Below are 14745 nucleotides of genomic sequence, written 5' to 3' on the forward strand. Positions count from 1 at the left end.
ATACAGGCCTCTGCTTCTGCCCCCGCATCCCCCTGCCTAGATTCCTTGGGCCCATGCTCAGCCGCAGGGCAAGTGGGCTCCCCTGCATTGGGCCTAGGGCTAAACTCAGGCTCAGGTTGCCCTGTTACGTCCAGGGGGCGTGCCTCCGGAACCACCTGTGTGGTGGTTGTTGCAGGTGTTAGGGGAACAGAGGGGGTTGCAGCGGCACCACCCTGGGCAGCCGAGGTGGAGTTGGTGCCCGGGAGGTTGGGGCAGTTCTTACGAATGTGCCCCATCCCCTTGCAGGCATGGCACTGCGCCCCGTCCGAAGTCCAGAAGATGCGGTAGGTCACCCCCTGGAACCTCACATTGAAGTGGTCTTCCAAGCCCTCCTCCCGCACTAGCTGCATAATGAGCTGGCGGCAGAAGGAGTACACATGCCGGAGGCTGTTCTCCCGAGGACTGGGGTGTTCCCTGACCTCATCTCCCCCAGATGGTGTAGATGGGGGAGGAGGAGCTCACTGGAAATGAAGGACAGGACGTTTGATGCTCTGCGCAGTGGCCCCAGAGGGACACTGCCCACTCAGTCTTCAGGAAGAACACAGCCTTTCCCGTAAATCTTCGAGGCTGCAACAATGGCCAACTGGCCGACAATCTCAGCCATTGCCTTTATGCAGGCCTCAATGGACATGTTGGGTTGGGCATAGCTCTTCACCCCATGGCTGGATGTTATTAATTTAAAAGGTGAAGGGACCACATGGGCAGCCACAGAGGCTGCAGCTGCATAAGTAGTAGAGGGCCCTGCCACCGGTGATGAAGGGATTGCCATGGGTCCAAGAGCTAAACCCACCCCGAATTGCAGGATTGCAAATCGAACAGAATGAAAGGTTCACAGGAGATACTGGGAAAAAAAATAATAGGTTAGGGGAGAGGTTGAGGGTATAGAACATAGAACAGTACAGCACAGTACAGGCCCTTCGGCCCACGATGTTGTGCCGAACCTTTAACCTACTGTAAGATCAAACTACCTACCTACCTTCATTCTACTATCATCCATGTACCTATCCAAGAGTCGCTTAAATGCCCCTAATGTATCTGCTTCTACTACTACCGCTGGCAGCGCATTCCACGCACCCACCACTCTCTGTGTAAAGAACCTACCTCTGACATCTCCCCGAAACCTTCCTCCAATCACCTTAAAATTATGCCCCCTGGTGATAGCCCTTTCCACCCTGGGAAAAAGTCTCTGGCTATCCACTCTATCTATGCCTGTCATCCTTCTTTGCTCCAGTGAGAAAAGCCCTAGCTCCCTCAATCTTTCTTCGTAAGACATGCCCTCCAGTCCAGGCAGCATCCTGGTAAATCTCTTCTGCACCCTCTCTAAAGCTTCCACATCCTTCCTATAATGAGGCGACCAGAACTGAACACAATATTCCAAGTGTGGTCGAACCAGGGCCTTTTGGAGCTGCAACATAACCTCGCGGCTCTTAAACTCAATCCCCCTGTTAATGAAAGCCAACACACCATACGCCTTCTTAACAACCCTATCAACTTGGGTGGCAACTTTGAGCGATCTATGGACATGGACCCCAAGATCCCTCTGTTCCTCCACACTACCAAGAATCCTGTCTTTAAGTCTGTATTCTGCATTCAAATTCGACCTTCCAAAATGAATCACTTCACACTTTTCCAGGTTGAACTCCATCTGCCACTTCTCAGCCCAGCTCTGCATCCTGTCAATGTCCCGTTGCAACCTACAACAGCCTTCCACACAATCCACAACTCCAGCAACCTTCGTGTCATCGGCAAACTTGCTAACCCAGCCTTCCACTTCCTCATCCAAGTCATTTATAAAAATCACAAAGAGCAGAGGTCCCAAAACAGATCCTTGTGCAACACCACTGGTCACCGAGCTCCATGCTGAATACTTTCCATCTACTACCACCCTCTGTCTTCTATGGGCCAGCCAATTTTGTATCCAGACAGCCAACTTTCCCTGAATCCCATGCCTCCTTACTTTCTGAATGAGCCTACCATGGGGAACCTTATCAAACGCCTTGCTAAAATCCATATACACCACATCCACTACTCTTCCTTCATCAATGTGTTTTGTCACATCTTCAGAGAATTCAATAAGGCTTGTGAGGCATGACCTGCCCCTCACTAAGCCATGCTGACTGTCTCTAATCAAACCATGCTTTTCCAAATAATCATAAATCCTGTCTCTCAGAATCCTCTCCAATAATTTGCCCACTACCGACGTAAGACTGACTGGTCTATAATTCCCAGGGTTATCCCTATTCCCTTTCTTGAACAAGGGAATAACATTTGCCACCCTCCAATCATCCGGTACTATTCCAGTGGGCAGTGAGGACGCAAAGATCATCGCCAAAGGCGCGGCAATCTCTTCCCTCGCTTCCCGTAATATCCTTGGGTATATCCCGTCTGGCCCCGGGGACCTATCTGTCCTCATATCATTCAAAATTTCCAGCACATCCTCCCTCTTAAACTCAACCTGTTCGAGCATATCAGCCTGTTCCACGCTGTCCTCACAAATGACCAGGTCCCTGTCACTAGTGAATACCGAAGCAAAGTATTCATTTAGGACCTCCCCAACCTCCTCTGACTCCAGGCACAAGTTCCCTCCACTATACCCTCACTCTGGCCATCCTCTTGTTCCTCACATAAGTGTAGAACGCCTTGGGATTTTCCTTAATCATACCCGCCAAGAATTTCTCATGTCCCCTTCTAGCTCTCCTAAGTCCATTCTTCAGTTCCTTCCTGTCTACCTTGTAACCCTCTAGAGCCCTGTCTGATCCTTACTTCCTCAACCTTAAGTAAGCTTCCTTCTTCCTCTTGACTAGCTGTTCCACATCTCTTGTCATCCAAGGTTCCTTCACCCTACCATCCCTTCCTTGCCTCATCGGGACAAACCTATCCAGCAGTCGCAGCAAGTGCTCCCTAAACAACCTCCACATTTCTGTCGTGCATTTCCCTGAGAACATCTGTTCCCAATTTATGCTCCCCAGTTCCTGCCGAATCGCATTGTAATTCCCCCTCCCCCAATTAAATATTTTCCCTTCCCGTCTGCTCCTGTCCCTCTCCATGACTATAGTAAAGGTCAGGGAGTTGTGATCACTATCATCGAAATGCTCTCCCACCGAGAGATCTGCCACCTGGCCTGGTTCGTTGCCAAGCACCAAGTCCAACATAGCCTCCCCTCTAGTCGGCCTATCTACATATTGAGTCAGGAAACCTTCCTGGACACACCTGACAAAAACTGCTCCATCCAAACTATTTGCACTAAGGAGGTTCCAATCAATATTAGGGAAGTTGAAGTCACCCATGACAACAACCCTGTTACTTCTGCACCTTTCCAAAATCTGCCTCCCAATCTGTTCCTCCGTGTCTCTGTTGCTATTGGGGGGTCTATAGAAAACTCCCAACAAAGTGACTGCTCCTTTCCTGTTTCTGACTTCCACCTATAATGACTCAGTAGACAAACTCTCCTCGACGACCTCCCTTTCTGCAGCTGTGATACTATCCCTGATTAGCAATGCCACTCCCCCACCTCTTTTACCTCCCTCCCTATTCCTTTTGAAACATCTAAACCCCGGAACATCCAACATCCATTCCTGCCCCTGTGATATCCACGTCTCCGTAATGGCCACAACATCGTAGCTCCAAGTACTGATCCATGGTCTAAGTTCATCACCCTTATTCCTGACACTTCTTGCGTTAAAATAGACACACTTCAACCCATCGTACTGGCTGCAACTTCGCCCTGTCAACTGTCTAACCTTCCTCACAGACTCTCTGCACTCTGTATCTGCCTGTTCAACAGCTACCCCATCCACTGATCCGTAGCTCCGGTTCCCATCCCCCTGCCAAACTAGTTTAAACCCTCCCGAAGAGCTCTAGCAAACCTCCCGCCCAGGATATTGGTGCCCCTCCAGTTCAGATGCAACCCGTCCTTCTTGTACAGGTCCCACCTTCCCCAGAAGGTATCCCAATGATCCACATATCTGAATCCCTCCCTCCTACACCAGCTCTGTAGCCACGTGTTCAGCTGCACTCGCTCTCTGTTTCTAGCCTCACTAGCACGTAGCACAGGTATCAATCCTGAGATTACTACTCTGCTCGTCCTGCCTTTTAGCTTCCAACCTAACTCCCTATATTCGCTTTTCAGGTCCTCGTCCCTTTTCCTAGCTATGTCATTGGTACCGATATGTACCACGACCTCTGGCTGCTCCCCCTCCCCCTTAAGAATCCTGAAGACTCGATCCGAGACATCCCTGACCCTGGCACCCGGGAGGCAACATACCATCCGGGAGTCTCGTTCGCGACTACAGAATCTCCTGTCTGTTCCACTAACCATTGAATCTCCTATCACTATCGCTCTCCTATTCTCCCCCCTTCCCTTCTGAGCCACAGAGCCAGGCTCAGTGCCAGAGACCTGGCCGCAGTGGCTTTCCCCTGGTAGGTCGTTCCCCCCAACAGTATCCAAAACAGTATACTTATTATTGAGGGGAATGGCCACAGGGGATCCCTGCACTGTGCGCCTATTCCCTTTCCCTCCCCTGACGGTCACCCAGCTACCTTTATCCAGTAACTTAGGTGTCACTACTTCGCTATAACTGCTCTCTATCACCCCCTCAGCCTCCTGAATGATCCGAAGTTCATCCAGCTCCAGCTCCAGTTCCCTAACGCGGTCTGCGAGGAGCTGGAGTTGGGTGCACTTCTCACAGGTGAAGTCAGCAGGCACACAAGTGGTGACCCTTACCTCCCACATCCTGCAAGAGGAGCATGCAACTGTCCTAGCTTCCATCCCCTCTGCACTAAATTGACAACAGAGATTAAAGAAAAAGGTAAACCTTACCTTACCAAACCCTCCACACAAGAGTCCTTTTTTTTTGGTTAGAGGAGGAGGATGGGTGGGAGACACTACATGTGTATTGTTTCGGGTTTAGCCACTGCCCGAATATATAAATTTACTTACCCAGCAGTCCCTGTGTCCGCCGAAACAAAAGGTAAGTTACTTCAAACTGAAACTCACCTTCCCAGCTGCCACCTTGCTCGCACTATCGCTGATCCAAAAATAGAGGAGAGGGAAAGACAGGCTGTAAGGGATGACTTGCTTTCCTGAGTTGTTGTTCCGGCCACTTGTTCCTCCCCCAACAATCCAAAGCAAACTTCTGGTGTTCAGCCCCCACCTCCAAATAAAGCCTTGTTTCCAAAAATAGAGTCTCTTTTTTTTTAGAGATACAGCACTGAAACAGGCCCTTCGGCCCACCGAGTCTGTGCCGACCATCAACCACCCACTTATACTGATCCTACCCTAATTCCATATTCCTACCACATCCCCACCTGTTCCTATATTTCCCTGCCACCTACCTATACTAGGGGCAATTTATAATGGCCAATTAACCTATCACCCTGCAAGTCTTTGGCATGTGGGAGGAAACCGGAGCACCCGGAGGAAACCCACGCAGACACAGGGAGAACTTGCAAACTCCACACAGGCAGTACCCAGATTTGAACCCGGGTCGCTGGAGCTGTGAGGCTGCGGTGCTAACCACTGCGCTGCCCCTTTCTTCACTGTAAAGGTGATTGCTAATCAAGCTTTCCCTCTGCTTAGTTGTAATTGCCCTCCCTCTGCTCAGTGTAGCTCCTCTCTCCACCTCTGCAACCTCCTACTGCCACCAACACTGCTGAGGCTCGTTGTGCAATCAGCACCTCCAATCAAGCAACAGCCAACCCCGTTTTTTTTTTTTTTTTTTTTTTATTTTTTATGTCGAGGGGGCCTTTATTCCTCAGGCCCCCTTTATATACACACTTATATTTTTAAAATAACTTTATTAAAACCAGATAAATAAACAAAAAACTCAAATTAAAATGCCATTCTCGGCGTCGACGATGCACTCCAGTCCCTGCGGTGCCCACCGGTCGCGGAAGGCCTCAAGCGTACCGGCGGACACCGCATGCTCCTTTTCCAGGGACACCCGGGCGCGAACGTAACCGCGGAAGAGGGGCAGGCAATCGGGGAGGACAGACCCCCCGACGGCCCGCAACCTGGACCTGTGAATTGCCACCTTGGCCAGGCCCAGGAGCAGACCGACGAGGAGATCCTCCTCCCGGCCCGAGCCCCTCCGCACCGGGTGCCCAAAGATCAGGAGCGTGGGACTGAAGTGCAGCCAGAATTTGAGGAGCAGCCCCTTCAGATACTCAAATAGGGGCTGCAACCTCGCACACTCCATATAAATGTGGAACACGGACTCGTCCAGGCCACAGAAAGTACAGCTGGCCTGGGAGTCCGTGAACCTACTTAAAAGCCTATTGCACGGGACTGCTCTGTGCAGCACCCTCCACCCCAGGTCCCCGATGTAAAGGGGGAAGACTCCCGCGTAGAGAGACCTCCATCGGGGTTTCCCCTCGCCGCCAGATGGCAACGCGGACCGCCAGGGCGTGTCCGGCCGGCTGACGAGGGCAAGGAAGTGGAGAGTGTGCAGGAACAGCCCGTACAGGAAACCCCTCCGCGCCGATTGGAATGGCACGGAGGGCATTTCCGAGAGGCGGCTCGGGTTGTGCGGGACCGGCTCCCGAGGAGGGTTTCGGGGCCTGGGTCCGATGAGCAGTTCCGGCCGAGCGGGGGTCAGCTCGGCCGGGATCGCTCCGCACTCCCGAGCCCCCTCGCCACCCGCAGTGAGGGGCGTCCCGGGGGTTTCGGCTACTCCTCCGCCCGCCGGACCGTCCCCGGAGTCGGCCGCCCGGACAGCCGAGGCGCTCTCCTCCGCCGGCGGGGGAGCGCCCTGACTGGAGGCGACCATGTTCCAGACTCGGAAAAGATCCCGGTAAAAGACAGGCAACTCCCTCAGAGAGGCGCGGCTAACGGACTCCACCGGGAGCTGCGTGTCGTCTTGAAGGCAGTGACACTGGCGGAAAAAATACGTCGCCAGCGCACACCATCTGGGAGGACGCTCGACGTACAGGTATCTCTGCAGGGTCCGAAGGCGGAGAGTCGCAGCCTGGGTGCGGACGCACACCAGCGACTGACCGCCCTCCTCGATCGGGAGACTCAGGACCGCGGCAGAGACCCAGTGTTTCCTCTTGCCCCAGAAGAAATCGACGAGTTTCTTCTGGATCTTGGTGGCAAATACAGGGGGCGGGGCCAAAGTGACCAACCGGTACCACAGCATGGAGGCCACCAGTTGGTTTATGACCAACGCTCGGCCCCTGTAGGAAAGCACTCGGAGCAGTCCTGTCCAGCGCCCCAGCCGAGCGGTGACTTTCGCCTCCAACTCCTGCCAGTTTGCCGGCCAGGCTTCCTCAGCGGGGCTAAGGCGGACTCCCAGATAGAGGAGGTGCGTGGTGCTCCACGCAAAAGGTGTCATCTCCTCCGGCAGGGAGCCCACCCGCCACTGACCAACCAGGAGTCCGGAACATTTCTCCCAATTGATCCTCGCGGAGGACGCGGCAGAAAAGGTCTGCTGGCAGTCGCGCATCCTCCGCAAGTCAACGGGATCTGTGATTGCGAGGAGCACGTCGTCGGCGTAAGCCGAGAGGACGACCCGCATGGCCGGCTCGCGCAGAGCCAATCCCGTCAACCTCCTGCGAAGCAGGCACAGGAAGGGCTCCACGCAGATGGTATACAATTGGCCGGACATGGGGCACCCCTGACGCACTCCTCTCCCAAATCGAAGGGGCGCCGTCAAGGACCCGTTAACTTTGACTAGACACTCTGCGGCGGCGTATAAAAGTCGGACCCGGGCCACGAAATGCGGCCCGAGTCCGAAAGCGCGCAGAGTCCCGAAAAGGTAATCGTGATCCACCCTGTCGAACGCCTTCTCCTGATCGAGGGAGAGAAAGGCGACCGACTGACCAGTCCTCTGGGAAAGATGGATCAGGTCCCGGACCAGGTGGATGTTGTCCTGGATGGACCGGCCCGGGACCGTGTAGGACTGGTCGGGGTGGATCATGTGGGCCAGCACGGAGCCCAGGCGGGTAGACATAGCCCGGGCAAAGATCTTATAATCTGTGCTGAGGAGGGAGACCGGACGCCAGTTTTTAAGCAGGCGGAGATCGCCCCTCTTCGGCAGCAGGACGATGACCGCCCTGCGCCACGAAAGGGGCATCTCCCCGGTCGCCAGGCTTTCCCCCAGGACCCGCGCGTAATCGTCCCCCAGGACGTCCCAGAACGCCCTGAGGAACTCCACGGTCAACCCATCCAGCCCTGGGGATTTGCCCCTCGAGAGCTGGTGGAGGGCGCCAGTCAGCTCCGCCAACGTGAGCGGAGCCTCCAATCCTTCGGCGCCCTCCGGGCTGACCTGCGGCAGGTCCTCCCACAAAACTCTGCGCGCATCCTCGCTGGACGGATCCGGAGAGAACAACGCACTGTAATAAGTCCGGACCAGGAGGCCCATTCCCTCCGGATCCGTGATGGAGGATCCGTCGTCGGCCAGCAGCTCGACGAGCTGCTTACGGACCCCCCGCCATTTTTCCAGCGAGTAGAAGAAGGGAGAGGCGCGGTCCAAATCTTCCAGGATCTGGATCCGCGACCTCACGTACGCGCCTCGGGACGCTATGAGCTGCAGGTCCCTCAGCGCGCCCTTCTTCTCTTTGTACGCCTGCCACAGAGCCGGGTCCGCGACGGCATGACCGAGGCGGGACTCCAAGTCGAGCACCTCCCTCTCAAGGCGCCCGATCTCGGCATCCCGCCTCTTGGTCGACCCCTTCGCGTACTCCTGACAGAAGACGCGGATGTGAGTCTTGCCCACATCCCACCATAGCCTCAAGGAGGGGAAGCCCCCCTGCTTCCTTCTCCAGTCGGCCCAGAATCGACAGAACGAGTCCCGAAATCGCACGTCCTCCAGCAGCCGGTTGTTAAAGTGCCAGTACGCGGACCCCGCCCGCGTGCGGAGCGGAGTGAACTCCGCCCACACCAGGCGGTGGTCCGAGCACGGCACCAGCCGCATGGAGGCCGCCGAAACGCGGGAGACGTACGCCTGCGAAATGTAGAGGCGGTCGATTCGCGACCCCCCTCCTCCAGACCTCCACGTGAAGGCGCTGGAGTCGGGATGGAGATTCCGCCAGACGTCCACCAAGTTAAGGGAGCTGATCAGTCCCCTCAACTTCTCCACCGACGCTTGGCCGCGCTGGGGACCGGAGCGATCCCCCACCTCGAGGGTGCAGTTAAAATCCCCCCCGAGGATGATGCACTCGCCGCTATCGATGGAGCTCAAGAGAGCGGACACTTCTTCAAAGAAGCGCGCTTGCAACGCGCCGGGCCTGGGCGCGTACACGTTCACAAAGTGGAGCGGCACACTACCCAGGCGAACGGCGAGGTGGAGCAAGCGGCCCGGCACTAGCTCCTTGACCCCCAAGATCTCCGGCTGAAAAGTCGGGGCCAACAAGATAGCCACCCCACTAGAAATAGGGGTGAGGTGACTCATGTAGACCCCACCCTGCCACTCCAGGAGCCAGGTGGCTTCGTCTCCCGGAACGGTGTGGGTTTCCTGCAGAAAGCTCACCGCGTATCTCCCTTCCCTAAGGACTGAGAGATTGTGAAATCTGCGGTGAGCCCCTCTGCTGCCGTTGATGTTGAGGCTGGCTATGGTTATCTTCATGTCAAAGGTACTTAAACCCGTCACCAACAGCTCACTGTGAGGAGGGAGTGGAAGTGCACCTGGCCCTCCACTCCCCCAGCAACCCATTGAGGAACACATTAAAACGGCGCCTCTCAACCAGTTTCACGTCCGCGCGCTTGCCCGCTATCTTAAGGGCGGCACGGACGGACTGGATGATCAGCGCCAGATTCGACCAACGGTCGAGGGCCAGCTGAACTTTATTGCGGCAACCTCTGCAAGCCGCGAGGAAATCCCGGAGTTCCGCCGTGGGGATGAGAGGAGATTCGGTGGGAGGCACGAGGGACTCCACCACCTCACTGGCGATGGAATCAAGATCATCCTCCGTGCCCCGCACCGAATCCCCATCCTCCTCCGGGTCGTCACCGCCAGCGGCCGACACATCCACCACACACTGTGGGGCGGACGTCCCGGCCGCGCCAGCTGGTCCCGCCTCCGTCACGATCCCACCCCCAGGATCGATGGCGGAGGAGTCCTCTCTGGGTTCTATTGTGAAACTGGAGCCTGTGGGCGCCAGCGGTTCAGGACCCCCCTCCACCTCCATCCCCAAGCCAATGACTGGTCCAGGGGAGACAGAAGTTCCGGACTCCGGGAAACCAGCCGGAGCCGAGACTGGAGGCGGCGAGAGGAGGCCATCTCCCGCTCCGCCAGCACCCACAGGCCCAGCAGATGGGGCAGCATTCTCAGTTATAACTGGGTCGGGTGTCTCCTGGTTGGTGGTGGACTCCGGCTGGGAGGCCCGACCCTCTGGGGCCTCGCCCTCCCCTTCATTCAGGACACCCGACCCAGTCGCAGTGGCGGAATGGGCGGTTTCCCCAGGCTCCCCCACCACAAGCAGGGCCCCACTTACTCCTTCAGGAGGGGCCTCACGTACCGGGGCCATCCCCTCCCCTCCATCCTGAGGAATAGGGAGCACCTGCCCGGACTTTGCAGCCTTGGTGGTGGCGGTAGGGGGCACCTGAGGACCAGAAACAGGAGGCAGCTCCCCTCCAACAGATGGGCCCTGCATCTCAGGGCCCTGTGTTATTTCTGTGGAGGGGTGCCTTCTCCTCTTTTTCGCACTTGGGCGCGGAGACTCAGAGACCTCCATGTCATCAGAGGCCTCCGCCTCCGCACCCTTTTTTCCTTTTTTAGTCACCCTGGGCCTGAGCCCAGCCCTGGGACAGGTGGATTCCATGGGAATGGGCTTTGGGCTGAGCTCAGGCTCGGGTTGAGTCAAAGTGTCCAGGGGACGCGCCTCACGATGTTTCTTTTTTCCCCGCGTCTTCCTTCCGCTCGGACGGACGCTCCCCTCCCCGCCAGAGGCTGTGAAAACCACAGCCTCCGGAACCGACTGAGCGGTGTCTGTTGGATGTGCGGGGGGAGTGGGAGGAGGTGCTGTGGAACCACTCTGGGCCGCCGAGGTGGAGCTGGCGGCCGGGAGGTTGGGGCAGTTCTTCCGAACATGCCCCACCCCCTTGCAGACGTGGCACCGCGCCCCGTCCGAGGTCCAAAAGACGCGGTAGGCCGTCCCCTGGAACTCCACATTAAATTGGCCCTCCGTGTCCTCCTCCCGCGCCAGCTGCATAAATAACTGGCGGCGGAAGGAGTAGACATGTTGGAGGCTGTGCTCCCGAAGACCAAGCCGGACTGGGGTGATCCCCGACCTCACCTCCCCCAGATGGTGCAGGTGGGGGAGGAGAAGCTCACTGGGAATGAAGGGTGGGACGTTGGACAACATTATCCGATGCGCAGTGGCCCCCAGAGGGTCCACTGGCAGGAAGGTCCCCCCCACAGTGAGCCCTTTACTCAGGGCCAGGGACACCGCCCGCTCGGTCTTCAAAAAGAACACAGCCTTCCCATACATCTTTGAGGCCGCAACAATGGCCGAGGGGCCGACAACCACGGCCATTGCCTTAACGCAGGCCTCAATAGACATGTTGGGGTGGGGATAGCTCTTCACCCCATGGCTGCATGTCAATAATTTAAAGGGTGACGGGGCCACGTGGGCAGCCACAGAAGCTGCAGCTGCGTAGGTAGTAGAGGGCCCCGCCACCGGTGATGAAGGGCTTGCCATGGGTCCAAGAGCTAAACCCACCCCAAATTGTGGACTTGCACACTAAATTACAGATTCACAGAAAAATTTGAAAAGACAAACAAACAAACAACAGGTTAGTGGAGAGGCTGAGGTAAGAGAGGAGAGGTAAAGACAGGCTGGAAGGGATGACTTGCTTTCTGGAGGTGGTGCTCACAGTACACTTAAAACAGTCTTTGAAGTTGGTCTTCCGGTCTTCTGGTTGGGGGAGTCGTCTTCACCTGGGTCAGCTGAAGCTGCCCAGGCACTATCTATCCCCTTCCGTCTGTTTAGCTGGGCAGCTTCAGCTGACCCAGGCTTGGCAATTGGGGTGGGGAGGGAGCTTCCCTGTGTGCTTTTGCAGCAGCACAGATTCCTGTTGAATTGGCAGCCCCACCCCTTGTTGTTCCAGCCACTTGTTCCTCCCCCAACAGTCCAAAGTAAATTACTGGTGTTCAGCACCCACCTCCAGACAAAGCCTTGTTTCCACAAAATGTCCCTTTCTTCTCTTTAATGGAGACTGTTGTTGGAGTTTTCCACTGCTTGTTGGTAGCTGCTCTCCCTTGCTCAGTGTAGCTCCTCTCTCCACCTCTGCAACCTCCAACTGCCACCAGCACTCTCAGCTGCACCTCGTTGATGCACTCAGGCTCCCAAATCAGTGGGCAGCCAATCCCAGTGCTGTACCTGTCCTGGGAGTGTTTGATGGGACAGTGTAGAGGGAGCTTTACTCTGTATCTCACCCCCGTGCTGTACCAGTCCTGGGAGTGTTTGATGGGGACAGTGTAGAGGGAGCTTTACTCTGTATCTAACCCCCGTACTGTACCTGTCCTGGGAGTGTTTGATGGGGACAGTGTAGAGGGAGCTTTACTCTGTATCTAACCCCCGTACTGTACCTGTCCTGGGAGTGTTTGATGGGGACAGTGAGTGCCTGAAGTGGAAAATGGCCCATTCTGTATACCGATATAAGAACTAGGAGCAGGAGTAGGCAATTCAGCCCCTCGAGCCTGCTCCGCCATTCAATACGATCATGGCTGATCTCATCTCGGCCTCAACTGCACTTTCCTGCCAGTTCTCCATAACACTTCAACCCTTTACTAATTAAAATCTGTCTAGCTCCTCCTTAAATTTACTCAATGTCCCGGCATCCACCGCACTCTGGGGTAATGAATTCCATAGACTCACGACCCTTTGAGAGAAGTAATTTCTTCTCATCTCGGTTTTAAATCTGCTACCCCTTTTCCTAAAACTATGACCTCTTGTTCTAGATTTCCCCACCAGAGGAAACATCCTCTCTACGTCTACTTTGTCAATCCCCTTAATCATCTTATTCAATTAGATCACCTCTTATTCTTCTAAACTCTAGAGAGTAAAGGCCAAAACTGCTCAATCTCTCTTCATAAGACAAACCCCTCATCTCTGGAATCAATCTAGTGAACCTCCTCTAAACTGCCTCCAATGCAACTACATCCCTCCTCAAGTAAGGGGACCAAAACTGTATGCAATACTCCAGGTGCGGTCTCACTAATGCCTTGGAAAGTTGCAGCAACACTTCCCTATTTTTATACTATATTGCTTTAGCAATAAATGCCAAAATTCCATTTGCCTTCCTTATTACCTGCTGCACCTGCATACTAGTTTTCTACGATTCATGCACGAGGACACCCAGATCCCTCTGCACCGAAGCACTCTGAAGTTTCTCTCCATTTAGATAATAATTTGCCTTTCTACTCTTCCGACCAAAATAGATAATCTCACATTTGTCCACATTAAACTCCATGTGCCAAATTTTGGCCCATTCACCTAACCTATCCATATCCATTTGTAAATTTCTTATTTCTTTATTGCAACTTACTATCCTACCTATTTTAGTGTCATCTGCAAAATTTGGCTATAGTACTTTCTATCCAAGTCATTAATATAGATTGTAAATAGTTGGGGCCTGAGGACCGAACCCTCTGGCACTCCACTAGTTACATCTTGCCAACCAGAAAAGGACCCATTTATCCCGACTCTCTGTTTTCTGTTGGTTAGCCAATCCTCTATCCAAGCTAATAAATTGCCCCTAACCCCATGTGATCTTACCTTGTGTATTAACCATTTTGTGGCACCTTATCAAATGCCTTCTGGAAGTCCAGATATACTACATCTACAGGATCCCCATTATCCACTTTACTTGTTACATCTTCGAAGAACTCTAGCAAATTAGTCAAATACGACTTACCCTTCATAAAACCTTGCTGACTCTGATGGATTGCGTTTTGACTTTCTAAATGTCCTGTTGTTACTTCCTTAATAATGGATTCTAACAATTTCCCAACAACAGATGTTAAACTAACTGGTCTATAGTTTCCTACTTTCTGCCTCCCTCCCTTTTTAAATAAGGGCGTTATATTAGCATTTTTCCAATCCACTGGAACCTTCCCCGCATCCAGGGAATTTTGGAATATTATAACCAATGGACCCACTATCTCTGCTGTCATTTCCTTTAAGATCCTAGGATGTAGGCCATCAGGCCCTGGGGACTTGTCTGCCTTCAATCCCAATAGTTTGCTCAGTATTTTTTCCTTAGTGATGATGATTGTTCTAAGTTCCTCCCTATAACCTCTGCATTCCTTGTTACTATTGGGATGTCTCCTCCACCATGAAAACTGAGGCAAAATACTGATTTAGTGTCTCTGCCATTTCTGTGTTCCCCACCATTAACTCCCCAGTCTCATCCTCCAAGGGACCAACATTCACTTTAGCTACTCTCTTCCCTTTTATATACTTATAGAAGCTTTTGCTATCTGTTTTTATATTTTGTGCTAGTTTTCTTTCATAATTTACCTTTGCTCTTTTTATTACTTTTTTAGTAACCCTTTGTTGATCATTAAAAGTTTCTCAATCTTCCAGCCTGCCACTGGCCTTTGCAATATGGTATGCCTTAGTTTTTGTCTTTATGTTACCCTTAACTTCCTTGCTTAGCCATGTTTTCCCCCCTCTTACAATCTTTCTTCCTCTCTAGAATAGATTTTAGTTGGGAGGATTTGAATATCTCCTTAAACATCTGCCACTGCTCATCAACTGTCCTAC

At 53.8% G+C, this 14745-nt stretch overlaps 1 protein-coding gene across 1 annotated transcript in view; it reads left to right on the forward strand.

Annotated features, from left to right (window-relative positions):
* LOC137356028 (serine racemase-like) overlaps positions 1 to 14745 on the forward strand; it is a 62707-nt gene that overhangs the window by 14567 nt on the left and 33395 nt on the right. The window lies entirely within an intron of this gene.

This window comes from Heterodontus francisci, chromosome 44 (genome assembly GCF_036365525.1).
Source record: "Heterodontus francisci isolate sHetFra1 chromosome 44, sHetFra1.hap1, whole genome shotgun sequence".
Classification (NCBI taxonomy): domain Eukaryota; kingdom Metazoa; phylum Chordata; class Chondrichthyes; order Heterodontiformes; family Heterodontidae; genus Heterodontus; species Heterodontus francisci.